The following is a 15722-nucleotide window of genomic DNA, read 5'->3' as shown; positions in this document are numbered from 1 at the left end:
GCACCCCTTCCAGTGCTCTTCCCAAATCACGGCAACTCCAGGAGATGAAAACGAGGAGGATGGGCATGGACCAGTTTTAAGCCTGGTGTTTGGGGCGACAGACCTGCACCTCACATGTGACAGATGTATTTCACTGAAGCAGTGAAAGCTTGTTCCCACACCATAATCATGGCAATTCTTGCTGTGCATGGATCCCTGAGATCATCTGTGAGCTCTTGGTTGGTGTCCGTGCAGCTCTCCCTGCTTCCATCTGACACTTGGTAAGAGGTATTCTATTGTGGGGGTGAGGGTGATGGGGAATAAATCTTATTAACTATGGCAAAAATGAGATCGTAAATCCCCCAGCTCTCCAAGCCCTCCTTGGCAGCCACTACAGCCAGCATCCAGGAATTTGCGTACTCATGTACAGAGACCCCCCCAGATCTTGATGAGATGATTGCTTCTCCTGCTTGCTGTCAGCTGGAGCAGCAGGCCCTGGCAGGAATTACAGGTCTTTTCTTTGCTAGACTGCACGCACTTGCACAGGGTCCTACACTGTGTGTGGAGTTTCCCCTAGATTATCTGTGATAGGTAATGACACCCCTGCCTCATCTAACATGACTTACTTTCCTAACGGAGGCACACCACGGAAGATGCAAGTACAGGTTTTGTTTTCCTCCCACAGAATTAGAGAGGATATTCTCAGTATTTTCCAGTCTGTGAACACCAAATGCTTTCCTGCCCAGGCACTGGCTCCTCATAGTAAATGCATACTTACCTCTTCTTCATTACCTTTTGCAGATCCTATAGAAACAATTCACATCTTTTACAGACCACAGGCTGAAAACTGCTGAGTCGGAAGCACTGTGGCACAGAGGTTACCTTGGGGCAACTTCACCTTTGGGCTACAGCCAGGTTTTCAGGCTCATGCAGGGGAGAGATCTCCTGCCACAGTCTGGTTAGGACACAGGAAGCTTTCTGGGGCAGCTTGTGCTTCTGCCTTCCCACAGGGATGATCATCAGCCATCATTCACAGATATGCAAACTAATCCAAAAGGCTCATTTTGCATTTGGGGAAAATGATTTAAAAAGGATAGGGGAGAAATAATCCTGAAGTTGGTGGTCCAGGGTGATGGTGAGGGTAATGGTACAATACAACACTCTTTCCAACCTGGTAGTAAGTCTACTCTAGCACAGGGTGGGTCTCTCTGTGCCCCATGCAACTTGCCAGGTCATGCTTAAAGATGCCTGCCATGACATGGAAATGACTGTCGCTGCTGGTGAATGAGTGAGGTTGCAAGACCCCAGGCACTGAGCCAGCCAAATCTTGCCCTCCTGACACAGGGAAACTCCCTTTCCTGGCTTACGGATTTGCCTGAGCAGAGAGCCAGGAAAGGGCTTGGTTTTCAAATGATGAACTGATGTGTTCTGCCCCAGGGGCTGGGGCTCCAGTGTGCCTGGGCAGGGCTGCTCCAGCCCTCTGTCAGGCAGTGGAGGTGGTAGGCACAATGATGTGAACACGGCTACGCGGCACTTTCTGCTGCACTGTCAAAAGACTGATGTTCTCTTAACAGCCTCCTGAACATCTGCTTAGTGAGGGAAACAGGTGCACGTATCTAAGTGAAGTTACCATGCACATCATCTGCAAACCATAATCCTGTTGCCACGACGTCTCCTGGCTCCCTGGGGGGTGCCAGTAAAGATGAAATCATACCTTGATGTACTGTAATTGGCCCTATGTACACTATTAAGGCTTTCAATTTACACTGGCAACAAGCCATGATAACAATCCTCAGATTTTTTCTCTTTTTTTAAGCTACCCTGGTCTAGCAGCCCCTGTGAAACAGTGCAGGCTCTGTGAAGAACAAGTACAGGCACTGAACTCTTCAGCAGTGCCTGGGCAGGGGTCCTGCAGGCAGCACAGGACAGAAGACATCAGAAGACATGCACGGTCTCAGGATACCTGTCTTGAAGACCAGTCCCTGGTCTTCAAAGGTTGCACCTCTGGGCTGGGGGTGAGGTCAGACACCACCTTACAACCACAGCAGGCTACTGCATGGCTAGGTGCTCTACAAGCTGGTATATACGGTAGTTTTCCATACACCATCAAGCAGGCAATCAGTCTCCTCAAGTTGGACATGTGGTAAGCACAATTATACAAATAATTGGGGGAAGGGAAAGCAGTCATCAGAGGCAGTGATGTGATTCACAGCTTTTCTGCTGACTCGCTGCAATGGTAAAGCCACCTGGCTCCCTGCCCTCTGTTTCCTAATTATCAAGCAGGGGTTACAACACTTACCTTTATCAAAGCACTTTGCAATCTGTACCTTAAAGTTCTGCGATGAAAAGACGCTGTATCTCAGACTCCTTACATCATCTTCCCTTTTAGACATCAAGAAAATACAACAGTGGGAATTTACTTCCCACCTGGGAGCCACTGTTACCAAGTCCTGGGAATGACGATGTCTAATTGCAGCTGAAGATGCCTTCCCCTCAAACAGCCCCATAGAAAACCCTGCAGCCCACAGAGCCCCTGAGGTGCCCTCTCACTACAGTGGGGAGGCGCTGTCCCACTTTGCAGGCTGATGCCCTCCGGGGAAAGGTCCTCAAGAAGATTCTCTTGGCTGGAGAGAACTGATGAAGTGCTGATGATGCGGGGGGGGGGGGTGGGGGGGGTGGGGGGGGGTGTAAGCAGAAACAAGGCCAACCCAACCTGAACCCAGACCCAGTTTAACACCAGACATGGGGTTTATCAGACTGGTCAGGAGTGACTCATTTCCAGGAGCACAGACCCAAGGTGACTTCCTGCAAGGAACCTCTGTCTCTCCAGTATCCTGAAGGGCACTGACAGGGCTTTTGGCACAAACTCACCTGCCTCCTCAGCCTGCAGTCACAATCCAGAGGTGCCTCATCATTTTCCTTGCTAGGGCCCGAAAAGCACTTAGTGCCCAAATTCCTCTTGGGAATTCACCAGGTCACTGCCCTACAACAGGCTTAGACTTGCGCTAACACTCTGCCAGCCCTTCTCCCTTCCACAAAGCAGGGCTGAAGAGCCTCCTCCACCTCCACAATTTGCAAGGACACCCATGTTAATGACCATGGAGAAATGGGGCAATGGGAATCAAGCAAGTACACACTAGCCTTCTGACTCAGTGTGGCAAGGGGTGGGTGATTCAGGTTACTAGGTTAGCTGAAAGCAAACCATGTTCAAAAGGGAAAGATGTATGAGCCCTTTCAGGAAAGAGGCACCAGAGGAATGGCATTCATAGAAGGGAAGATGAGATGCTTCTAGGAGGACTTTGCTTATCTAGCATAGGAATCACTGCAAAGTAAAGACAGAGACTTCCAAACGCTGGGCGGCCTCCCCCAAGATGACAGGAACGTGGCAGCGCAGCTCCCGACTCCTGCTATTCTCTTTTTAACAGAATGCAATTCCTCCTGAAACTGGATTAGCAAGGCTGCAAACTGCATTAGTCAACATGGGAGGCTGCTGGTGCAACAGGAGCAGGGGAAAGGGAAATAGCGTTAGACTTTGCCTGCCATTATTACTGCCATTATTAACTTGTCACTTTACTGTAGTATTCCTATAACAATGAATTATTGCCTGCAAACAGGCTGACATGATTGAATTACTGAGAGAGCAGCTCCATGGGAAGCAGAGAGTGTTAACCCTTTCCTCAGGAAGGCTCAGCTGCTGCCCCCTCCCAAGCAGGCAGAGAGCCTTTGAACACTAACCTACCATCTTGACCTTCAGGAGTGCTGGTTTCAGAGCAGTGCCCAAACTGCTCATGTCTAGGTTGCAAATATGCTGCTCTAGGTTGGATATGCAAAAAAACCAAAGCAAAATGTATGTCTGTCTGCAGCAACAGAGATCCACAGCTGGAGCTCTCGCACCTCTTTCAGGTCTTCCTGCAATCACTCTAGCCTACTAATTTTGTACAGCTAAATCCCCACTTCTCCATGATCATCCTTTCTGATACAGAGGGCTGTGCCAGGGCAGAGACCTTGTGCAGAGTGGGAAGAAGCTGACATGCCTTCACCCACCCTTACCATGCCCCTTGGCATCATCCCAGGAGCCATGGAAATGCTACTCCACTTCCCTGGGATTTGAGAAGCTTTAGCCTGCCTGCAAGTACTGCTCATGCTTTGCTAAACATCAGCTACATGACATTTCTCCCCAGATTTACTGTTCTTTGTATGATGCTGCAAATAGTGTTTCTTGCAGCATGAACTGGTAGGTGCTCTCAGCCCCAGGAGCAAGCCTAGGAGCTGGTGTGACTCACCTCCTCTCAAGGACAGAAAGAGGCCAGGAATAAACCAAGTGCCCTGCATTTCAGCAAGTTGCTGCAAAGTCCATAGCCCATCAGACACAGGTGTTACCCATCCTCACAGCCTGCTACTGCAGCAAGATGCGCTCAGCACTTAAATACCGGTGCACATCCATGGTGACCATCACCTATACCAACAGCCCCAGCCCTGAATTCAGCCCCAAGCACTGGCTCGTGCCCTGAAGCTCACTGTACTACTGTAGCTCGGGGAAGCGCAGCATGATGTACTCAAAATGCTATCACAGGGTGCTGTGGCAAAACAGAACAGGCATCTCCCCTCAAACCCTGCAGTGGACCTGCCTCCTCTGCTGTACCCTTGTTGGCTCCAGCCCTGTAGAAGGTGAGCACCACATAATCCAAACCTACTGACAAACAAACAACCTAGTCGTCCCCCCCCCCTCCCCAAAAGCAGCACAGTTAAGACAGCTGACCTACCAAATACATAGGCAGCAGGTCAAGTCCATCACTGCATGCTTCATGCTGTGGTGTGAAGACTGCATGGGAGGCACTGACAAGGACATCTGCTCAGCCATGGGATTACCAGCCATGCCATGCTGGAGTCTCTGGAGCAGCTAACAAACTACAGGTAACCAAGTGTGGCCTCGGGGAGGCATGCATATGTGACCCAGAAAGTCTATTCTAAGCCCTGAAGCCATACATCTTGAGCATATATGTGAAAGGCCATGTGTGTAGGTAGCTTCAGGGATGGAGAAAGCTGGGAAGTCCACAGCCTCCGAGGTCTGATCATGGATAAGCCAGAGATCTCCATCTGTGATGTGCCGCTAGCCTGGGAAAAGCAAGAACTTTCCCAAGAAAGAGAAACCATGTCTCTTTAAAGAACAGCAAGAAACAAATCCACCCCAAAGCAAAATGCCCCACAAAACTAAAACTAGAAACCTTCCTGCCAAAAAAACGAATGAAAAAGTTCTGCAGGAGAGAGAGGAGGGGAGGGAGGAATAAAAGATTTCCAGCATGAGTTGTGCCTGCTGTCAGCAAACAATATACAGCTCACTGATCACTTGTAAATTAAAATATGGAGATAGGATCACTGGAAGATAAATTCAGTGCCAGAGCCAGTGAGGATGAAGAAAGAAAACAAAGTAACATACTGAGATATTTAATCAAGTCCTCATCAGAAAGATTTCAAACAAAGGAATGTTCCGTCCATTAGGGAGAAAAAGAAAGTAATTAAACGTACCTGAAGAGCAAGTTCTCACACACACCACAGCACCACACACAAACTCCCATGCTGCTCTGGAGGCTGGCCATTAATGGCTCAGACTCCTAGCAGGCTGCCAGAAACATATCTGAGAAGTTTGCGTAGGTGCACACTAAGAGTACAACTGCACCCTATAGCTCATGGCTGACTTCTGCATGTACTGTATTTGAGAGTTTCCTGCAGCTACTGCTAAAAAACTGGCTGCAAGGCAGAGAGAGATGAGATGCTGAGGGTGATAGCAAATGCCATTTCCTTGCCATCCAGACAGCAAGCTCTCCAGACAGCCCCCAGGCAGGATCATGAAGTGTTTTGGACACTGCCCGCACCAGCCCTGATAAGCCCAGGTTGCCAGTGCTGCCCTCTGTGCAAGGATGAAGTCCCCTGAGAAGGACACAACTGCATCTATCCAAAGCACTCTACTCACCTTTAACTATGCCCTTCCACCATATTGATTTTCTGCAGGTTTAGTAAACTGAGCTGGTGCACAGTGGCATGAATGCTGGCACAAGGAATGGGTCAGGACCATGCAGACAGCAGCATGTGTCAGGCATGAAGATCAATTTCTCCTGTGAAACCAAGCGCTAGATCAGCTCTACCCGCATTCAAAATACTCATGATGCTACTGCCTCCGTTATCAGTGCATTCAACTCCTGTGTGGAAGACCAACCAAGTGAAATGAGTCATCTGTTGTTGCTTAAGAAATTTGTCTTGACCTTTTTAAGGGCCAAGAAAGTATTACAGCAGGATGGGCTACAGATTCATCATTCTGTACTCCCTGCTTCTCTGTTACACCCTTCAGGGACAGGGAAAATGTAGGAGTTTTCTTTAACAGCATTCCAAATTCCTATTTAAGCAAGTAAGATGGCCCTGGGAGCCAACTTCTATTATACATGTTAAAATAAAAAGACCCTGAACCATAGGTTCAGCATGTTTGGAGCCTGCCATTTTGCTCCAAGGAAGCAGATCTCAGGTTCAGTGAACCCAGGAATTTAGTTTTTCACCAATGTCAATACAGGTAGAAACCCCACAATACTCAGCCCTTTATGAATCCTGTGTTCTAGAAAAGCATTCAGATAAAAATTGTCCTTGTTTATTTTGCTGACACAGAGTTATTAATCTCACAAGATAAAATCACCATGAGAAGAAATGGCTGGATTTATTTTACTGAAATTGCTCCCTTAATGTTGTCATTGCTGTACTACCTGGGTATGCAGGTCACTGCTGCTTTGAAAAGCAAAGCCATTGTGTCCCATCCCCAGACCATCAGTCAAACCAATGCTCACAAAGGCAAGAGGCAGGGGACTTGAAGAGTAATTTGGGCTGGGCCATCTCTCTGCCTGGGTTTTCAGCATTGTTCTCAAAACAGGACATAGCCTGGCTGTGTGAAGGATTTACACAGAATAGTTTCTCATCCCAGGAGAAGCATCCAACACGATATGGAAGCACAAGGTTCCAGGTGTAAGGACAGACAGCTGAAGCTGCTGCTCGGGCATTTTGGGAAGGATACCTGTCTGGATATCACTCTGACTGGAGGGGTGAGGATGCAGCAAGAGAAAAATCATGCTGCTGCAGCACTGAACCTGCTGACCCTGAGGCCTCTCACCCTGCAGAGATCAGCATGACAGCTGAGGGGCTAGGGCTCCATACACAGGCTGGGGAAGGAGAACGGTGGTCAATGCCTGGCTGGAAACCCACTCATCACCAGTGCTTCCTCTCCCCCAAGGGCTGCTCCTGCTGACTCTGCTTTTGAAGTCTTCAAGAACATCAGGGATGCACAAAGCTTTAGAGCTGGACAATGTCTAAGTACTGTTCACTGCAGAGTATTTTCGTCCAAGGAGAGCAAACAGCAAATCAATGAAAAGCTAAAGTGTGTGTTGAAAAGATGCTCAAGACGACATCAAAGAAGTTGCATGTGCACAGACTGTGAACAGGCTGACACAGTGGTTCTGTGTATGCATGCTGCAAATGGGAGCTGAAAACCACTCAGGAGATACTAAGGAGAGAAGCAGAGCGTGCTTTGAAACTGAAGTGAAAAAATGGCTCCTTAGAAAGCAAGCATGAAGAGAGTTAATTTGAACAGAGCAGCATATCCTGAATACAGCCCAGGTGTCCTGGCACTGTCACTCTTGACAGGGGTCTGAAAAGCAAGACTGCCTGCAGTATAGAATCATAAAATAGTTAGGGTTGGAAAGGACCTTAAGATCATTCAGTTCCAACCCCCCTGCCATGGGCAGGGGCACCACACATTAGACCATGTCGCCCAAGACTGTCCAAGCTGGCCTTCCAACACTACCAGGGATGGAGCATTCACAACTTCCTTGGGCAACCTGTGCCAGTGCCTCATGACCCTCACAGAGAAGAACTTCCTTACATCTAGCTTGAACTTTCCCTGCTTAAGTTTTAACCCCTTACCCCTTGTCCTACCACTACAGTCCCTAATGAAGGTCCCTTGTAGGACCCTGTCAGATACTGGAAGGCTGCTATGAGGTCTCCACGCAGCCTTCTCTTCTCCAAGGCTGAACAGCCCCAACTTTCTCAGCCTGTCTTCATACGGGAGGTGCTCCAGTCCCCTGATCATCCTCGTGGCCTCCTCTGCACTTGTTCCAACAGTTCCATGTCCTTTTTATGTTGAGGACACCAGAACTGCACACAATACTCCAAGTGAGGTCTCAAGAGAGCAGAGTAGAGGGGCAGGATCACCTCCTTCGACCTGCTGGTCACGCTCCTTTTGATGCAGCCCAGGACACGGTTGGCTTTCTGGGCTGCAAGTGTACACTGCCTGCTCATGTTCATTTTGTCATCAACCAACACCCCAAAGTCCTTCTCCGCAGGGCTGCTCTGAATCTCTTTTCTGCCCAACCTGCAGCTGTGCCTGGGATTGCTCTGACCCATGTGTAGGACCTTGCACTTGGCATGGTTAAACTTCCTGAGGTTGGCATCAGCCCACCTCACAAGTGTCGAGGTCCCTCTGGATGGCATTCCTTCCCTCCAGGGTATCAACCGAACCACACAGCTTGGTGTCATTGGCAAACTTGCTGAAGACGCACTCAATCCCACTGTCCATGTCACCGACAAAGATGTTGAACAAGATCAGTCCCAACACCGATCCCTGAGGGACACCACTCATTACTGGTCTCCAGTTGGACATTGAGCCATTGACCACAACTCTGTGTGTGTGGCCATCCAGCCACCGAGTGGTCCATCCATCAAATTGATGTTGCTCCAATTTAGAGACAAGGATGTCGTGTGGGACAGTGTCGAACGCTTTGCACAAGTCCAGGTAGATGACATCAACTGCTCTACCCCTGTCCATCAGTTCTGTAGCCCCATCACAGAAGGCCACCAAATTGGTCAGGCAGGATTTCCCCTTAGTGAAGCCGTGCGGGCTGTCACCAAGCACCTTGTTGATTTTCATGTGCCTTCCAGGAGAATCTGCTCCAGGATTTTGCCAAGCACAGAGGTGAGACTGACTGCTCTGTAGTTCCCTTGGTCTTCCGCATTTGCCTTCTTGAAAATGGGGGTTATATTTCCCTTTTTTCCAGTCGTTGGGAACTTCACCTGACTGCCATGATTTTTCAAATACTATGGACAGTGGCTTAGCAACTTCATTTGCCAGCTCCTTCAGGACCTGTGGATGGATTTCATCAGGTCCCCTGAACTTGTGCACGTTCAGGTTCTTAAGATGGTCTTGAACCTGATCCTCTCCTACAGTGGGCCCAAGGTCCTCATTCTCACAGTCCCTGCATCTGCCTTCTGGGTGGTGTGGTCAGAGCATTTTCCAGTAAAGACTGAGGCAAAGAAGTCATTCAGAACCTCAGCCTTCTCCAAATCCTGTGTAGCCAGTTCTCCTGACAGCTTCTGGAGAGGGCCCAGTCTGTCCCTAGTCTTTCTTTTATTCGCAATGTGCCTATAGAATCCCTTCCTGTTATCCTTAATACCCCTAGCCAAGTTTAATTCTAACTGGGCCTTAGTTTTCCTAACCTGGTCCCTAGCTTCCTGGACAACATCCCTGTACTCTTCCTAGGCCACCTGTCCTTGCTTCCACCTTTTATAAGCCTCTTTTCTCCCTCTAAGTTTCCTCAGCAGCTCCTTATCCAAGGTCTCCTGGCCCTCTTACTGCATTTCCTTCTAGTTGGAATGCAGCACTCCTGAGCCTGTAGCAGGTGATCCTTAATATCAACCAAGAGTCTTGGGCCCCCCTGCCCTCTAGGGCTATATCCCATGGAACTTTACTAAGCAGGTTCCTGAAGAGGCCAAAGTCTGCTCTCTTGAAGTCCAGGGCAGTGAGCTTGCTGCACGCTCTTCTCACTGTCCTGAGGATCTCAAATTCGAGCATCTCATGATCGTTGCAACCAAAGCTACCCTGGAGCGTCACGTTTTCAACCAGCCCTTCCCTGTTGGTGAGCACAAGGTCAAGCACGGCACCTCTCCTTGTCGGCTCCTCTATTACTTGCAGGAGGAAGCTGTCTTCCACACAATCAAGGAACCTCCTGGATTGCTTGTGCTGGGCCATACCATCCCTCCAACAGGTATCAGGATGGTTGAAGTCCCCCATGAGGACAAGTGACACCAATGTAAGCTCACACCAATATATGACCTGCACTGGTCCAGGTTTCCTGGCTGAATGATATGGCAGAGCATCTCTCCAATTCCACAGCTGGCTTGACAAAGCCAGCCAGGAAACACCCCACAGGAGAAACCCCACCTCAAACCTGTATTCACAAACCAGTGCCCAAAGACTAGAGGGTATGTTATGCACTACAGAGGCAGCAAGAGAAGGCTCTCAGGTATGTGTGACAGTGACAGTACATAGAAAAGATGGGGGAGAAGTATGGAGTGTGATGGTTAAGTGTGGAGAAAGGCACCCCAAGGTGCCAGCATGGGATAAATAACTATGCCAAAGAGGCAGCGGCAAGTCTAAGTGAGGAAGCTGTGCCAGAGGACCTGGCAAGTGTGGGGATAGAGCTTCCCAAGAAAACGTGCAGGGGAGGAGACTACCAGGGGTATGAGGTAGAAGCAGCAAACTCACCTGTCTTACCTCAAAAAGAGCTCCAGCTAGGTCTCTAATGCAGGTTTATGCAAGGGAACAGCCCTGGGTCACATAACACTGAACCCCTTCATTCTGTCTTTACAATGTGCTGGAAGCCAAGAGGAAAGAGCAGCAGCTGAGTCAGAACAGCAGGTCTGGCCCCGCTGGTGGTGAAGGGAAGGCACAAGTCCCTGAGCACCCAGAGGAGAGGAAACTGCTCTGCGCCGCAGTGGAGGCTGCTGATGAACAGCCTCCTGTGTCTCCTGAGCACTTCTTGACCTCCTTCATCACTCAAGCAAGAGTAAAACTATCTGCCAGATGGAGCAGGTGCTGTAAAACAGGGAAGCAGTGCTATCCTACAGAGAAAAAACACTCCGGGATCAAGAAAGCAGCGAACTTAAGTTTCCAGACTTAACTTCTGTATCCAGCTCATTTGCTGTCCTTGTTCAACTTTATTGCTGGATGCTGCCATCAGCAAATAGTGTCAAGTTTTAAAGTGGGCACTCTGTGGCCCCTGAAAACACTTGTTTGAGCTCACATTTAAGAGTGTGGTCAGTACCCCACTGGCCACTCATCATAGAAAAGGCATCTTTCACATGCATCCACAAGAGGATACCTCACATGCAGACATTACCAAGAAATGAGATGGAAGAAAGGCATTAACAGCAATATCTTTTATTTCTTAGGGAAAGCCTCTCCTTATACTTCACAAGTGTCTTGGCAATTGTTTGTCCACCCTCCTCCCTCAGCATTAAGCGTGTCATACAGCAGCCTGGTTTTCCAGTTCTTCTCTGCCTCATCCTGACCCTGTGCAGTCACAACCATCACCTGCTTGGCCACTCACTGAGTCTTCAGAGAAGATGAGCAGGATACTTAGCAGCTTCTCTGCAGCTGCCACAGATGTGGTCTTGGACAAAAAAAAACTAAGGGTCCTCTGCCCTCCACCCCTTAGATTTCACTGTCCACCACCAGCCCAGTGCAGCCGAACTGCTGTCAGTGGTGGTTTCTCATGGATAGCAGAAGGGCAGCAGAGTGCTGCGTTCCCACCCAAGTGAAGAGTTTCAGGGGAAGCACAGCTCTGGCTTACCCCACTCTAAAAATAAGGTTCAGGCACAAGTGTCTCCCAGCTTCTCTCTCCAAGACAATGGTTTCAACTTGACAGCTCCTAATAAACCAAACTTAAAGAAGTAGCCCCTGGAGAGCCCCTGGAAGCTAATTAATGCTCTAATGAAGAGCCTGACTGCCTTGTTTGCTCATCGGCTCACAGGTCAATCAATCTGCCATAGCCCAGCTTGCAAAAAATCAGGGAGGAGCCCAGCACCCTCGTGTATGCCTGGTTATCATCCCCCACCACCCCTCCCCATCCCTCCTCCACATTCATTACTGTCAAAAACCCGTCAGCAAGACAGCAGATTTATAGAGACAATTGCAGCTTCTCCCTGTGCACCTGCTTAAGGATTAGTCCTGAAGGAACTGGCTGAGGGACGACACAAGGATGGAGGAGTATGAAGAGCACAGAATAACTCGGAGGTGGGTGCCCTACAGGTTTGGTTAAAGAGGTCTGTGCCCGAGTACAAAAGGGCTGAGGGGGTTGCACAACTGCCTGCTTGTGTGAAAGTTCTGCTTTTCTTTATCCTGCCATTGCCAGAGACTCCCTACTGCTCAGACCCCAGGCGCTCTCAAAGCTCTGGCAAATCACCCCCTCACTTGTACTGCAGGGGAAAGGTAAAATGTGTATAAGGGCAGTAACAATTCAGTATACCAGCACAAATACGCTCCTTGCCAGAAGAATCCTACCCAGACATCCTAGCCTGCCCAGACTGCAGCAGAGTCCCCATCATGTCTTCTGCCCTTGCCTGAGTCCTGCAGACCACATAGATGCACATCACCCCCAGACAGCGCCTCCTGTCTCAGCCGCTCCATCCTTGGAAGGAAGGACAATCGAAGGAACAGCCAGAACAGAGCCTGCCACAGGTGATCTAGCCTGTCTGGTCCACAGCCCTGACTGACAGACCCTACACCAGCCTGGATTTGTGCCCCAGCCTACAGAAGTTAAAACCCAGCTCTCACCCTACAGCAGTGAGGTCCCTCTCCCTGCAAGGCACACATGAGCTATCTGGGACTGGGTGCCCCTACCTGTGCACAAACCTCCCTCTACTTTGCAACCCAGGCTGCGCGGGCTTACATGACATCAGGGAGCAAGCCATGAAAGGGAGCTTCGGATCCTTCTGCTACTGCTGGTGAACTTTTACTCAACAGCAAGTGATGAACAACGTGCCCTCATGATATTAAAATTCTCCATAAGCTCTCACACATAGAGCCAGCACCTTTTATAGGTCCTCACACTGCCAGTCCTTCTAACAGCTTCATGCCAGGAAGGTCACATTCAAGGGCCAAATCTGACTCCAGATGCCATGCAGGACACTTGTGCCATCCCATCTACAGACCTTGTATTCAGAACTGGGTTAATGCTGCTGTTGTCTGCCTTATTCACTCCTTCCTTCAGGAGCTATGTTTTTCATTTTTCAAATACTGCTCATTTCTTTCTGGGAATAGGACAGGACTGGAGTGTTTCAAGCTTCTGATGTTTCCTCAACATTATCTGTTGGCCATGAGAAAGCCATAGGTGCAGCCACATTAATAAATGCAATTAAAGACCAGCGCTGCCACCTCTGCAGTTACCACTCAGCAAGGATGACATCTACAAATACTACCCACTGCAAGACTGCCAAGGAGAGAGGGTCTGAGCACTGAAACAGCAAACCGATACACCAGGAGAAGCTTCAGCACCCTGTCCCTTGAGGATGTGAGATTTCACAGAGCAAAGAGATTAATGAAGCAATCAGGCAGCCACTATTTTACCTTTCTCACCTGAACACACTTTACAGGCTGACATATATCGATTGCCACATCTGCACCTGGAATCTGTCAAATAGAAAGGTCATTCTGACAAAGAGGGAGCAGGGGTTGAAAAGAAAACTAAAATCCCAACATTCACTTACAACCTGGAAACACACACTGGCTCAATTTACCAAAACACCTCTGTACAAACCTTCTTTACAGTGTGCATTAGTGGACTGGTATCAGAGATAGCTCATCCCAAACTCACTGGCATATGGGACAAGGCAGGAATCCATAGGCAGTGGCAAGGAAAAGAAGAAAGCCAGGACTAAGATACCTGATAGTAAACCGAAGTTATCTCAGATTAAGGTGACTACAGAGACAGAGAATTAGAGTGGCAGCACTTTCAAGTATTCAACAGTTCAGGGGTCTTGACTGACCCTTTTTGTAGAAGCCCTGGATATTAATCTAAAAACCAGCACCTGCTTCATCAGCACAGGTCTCACTGCAGGGTCTCTAGGACATTCATTCAGAGGTGTCCAAGGTGCTTTTCACATTATGCTGGATCTTCACTGGAGGTTATTCAGCCAAAGATCCAGCAAAGAAATGATATGACCCTCTGCAGTCTGCAAAACCAGAGAGAACTACAACAGTTGTTGGTACGAATGCTGGCATTGCACTCGTGGAGAACATCAATGTCAGTTCTCAGAGGCTGCCTGAGATATGGAAACAGAACAGTGGGAGTGCAACCATGCTGCCAGAGACACTCTTAGGTCAACTTATCTTCCATCCCTCCTTGTGAACCATAAAACCACAAACATTAAAGGCTCACTGGACTGACAGCTAAGATTTGTGTAGCAGTAGTTTGTTGAACAGCAGGGAGATAGAGAAAGGTAAAAACCATGGAGACCTAGATAATTTGTTCAGTTAAAGTGTCATTTGATGGTTACTACTCTGGTAGAGACAAACTGGCTGCAAGACCATGGTTTATGTGTCCTTTAAATGTCCCCCTCACCACCATGAGCTGTGACACAGAGGCTCTCTTCTGGAAGCTGTTAACAAGGATTTCTCCTTCTCTCTCTGCCTCAGACACATATGCATGCACAAAGATGTGCAATGAAAAAGCGGATCAGTCCAGGGACCACAGCCAGTCAGTGCTATTTCCTAGGGGAATAAGCTGAAATAATGAACATCACTAACCTGACCTTGCGAGCAATAAAACTTGTATTACAAGGCAGGATAATCAAGATAAATGGAGGACATTAACCTGGAGATGAGATCAAGGAAGGAAAGAGGGGAAAAAAGATGATGGAGAGCTCATGAGGTGCTTGGAGCTCACAGCATCTCCTGACTTTTTGAAAGACGTGCTCAGGATCAGGGAAGGTGAAGAGTTTGAAAAGGGCCACTGAGAGGGAAAACACAAAGCTCAAGCCAGAATACAGACCCTAGGAAGGAGTCCCTCTGCACAGGAACATGAAAGGAGGACTACCGTGCTTCAAGGACCTGAGCCAGGTCTTGAAGGTGTTAAAAGTCTCACTCCAAACATCAACTCCAGCTGTTAGGCCAAGACAGCAGTAAACTGTTCAGCTCAGTGATGGCCCAGAGCTCCCCTGACCACATATCTTTGCAGCTTCCATGGACACTAGAAGGCACGACCATAATATTAGTGACAATGCCTACAGAAGGCACCTAACTGTCTCCACTGCCTGTATAGAGAGCACCTAGCAGGTGTATAAGCACCTAGCAGGTTACCTGACTCTCCCTGCCAAGCCATGTGTCTCTTACCTAGCCATTGTAAACTCTGTGTGGGCAACCACAGACTTGGTGACTGGGAAGAGTTCAGTTTCTGGTGGAGATGAAAGTCAGGCTCTTTGATCACTAGCTGCTTTTGAAGATGCCTCTAGCAAAGTGAGAGATGCAGCAAGTTCCTAGGCAAGAGCTGCAGCACCTCACCTATGGTGCATGCACACACGCAGGCTTTGGTGGGAGCATGCCTCTCTTCTTTCAGCCCATTTGCCCCGTCCCTTGCCCTCTTCCCCAGGTTAGTCAGCTCTGATGAATGGAGGTGACAATCTGAAAGCCACCTCCATTTCACAAGAACAGCTGAAGGACTGAACTGAGCTTCAGTCATAGAATCACAGAATCGTAGAATGGTTTCGGCTGGAAAGGACCTTAAGATCATCTAGTTCCAACCCCACTGGCCATGGGCATGGACACCTCACACTAGACCATGTTGCCCAAGGCTCTGTCCAACCTCGGTGTGAACACTGCTTCCCAGAAGGAAAGCCCATGAACAGTACACAAGGAGTAAAGAGAGGACCCAGCT

The 15722-nt window shown here is 48.8% G+C and overlaps 1 protein-coding gene across 5 annotated transcripts in view; it reads right to left on the bottom strand.

Moving 5' to 3' along the window:
- The window catches only part of IGSF3 (immunoglobulin superfamily member 3), a 154746-nt gene that overhangs the window by 8505 nt on the left and 130519 nt on the right, over window positions 1-15722 (bottom strand). The window lies entirely within an intron of this gene.

The sequence above is a fragment of the Pezoporus flaviventris genome, unplaced genomic scaffold, assembly GCF_033815535.1.
Source record: "Pezoporus flaviventris isolate CSIRO_AGI_PZ_B2104156 unplaced genomic scaffold, CSIRO_AGI_Pfla_v1 ptg000015l, whole genome shotgun sequence".
Lineage (NCBI taxonomy): Eukaryota > Metazoa > Chordata > Aves > Psittaciformes > Psittacidae > Pezoporus > Pezoporus flaviventris.
The sequence above is the reverse complement of the archived record's forward strand: the minus strand, read 5'-3'. Positions and strand labels throughout refer to the sequence as shown.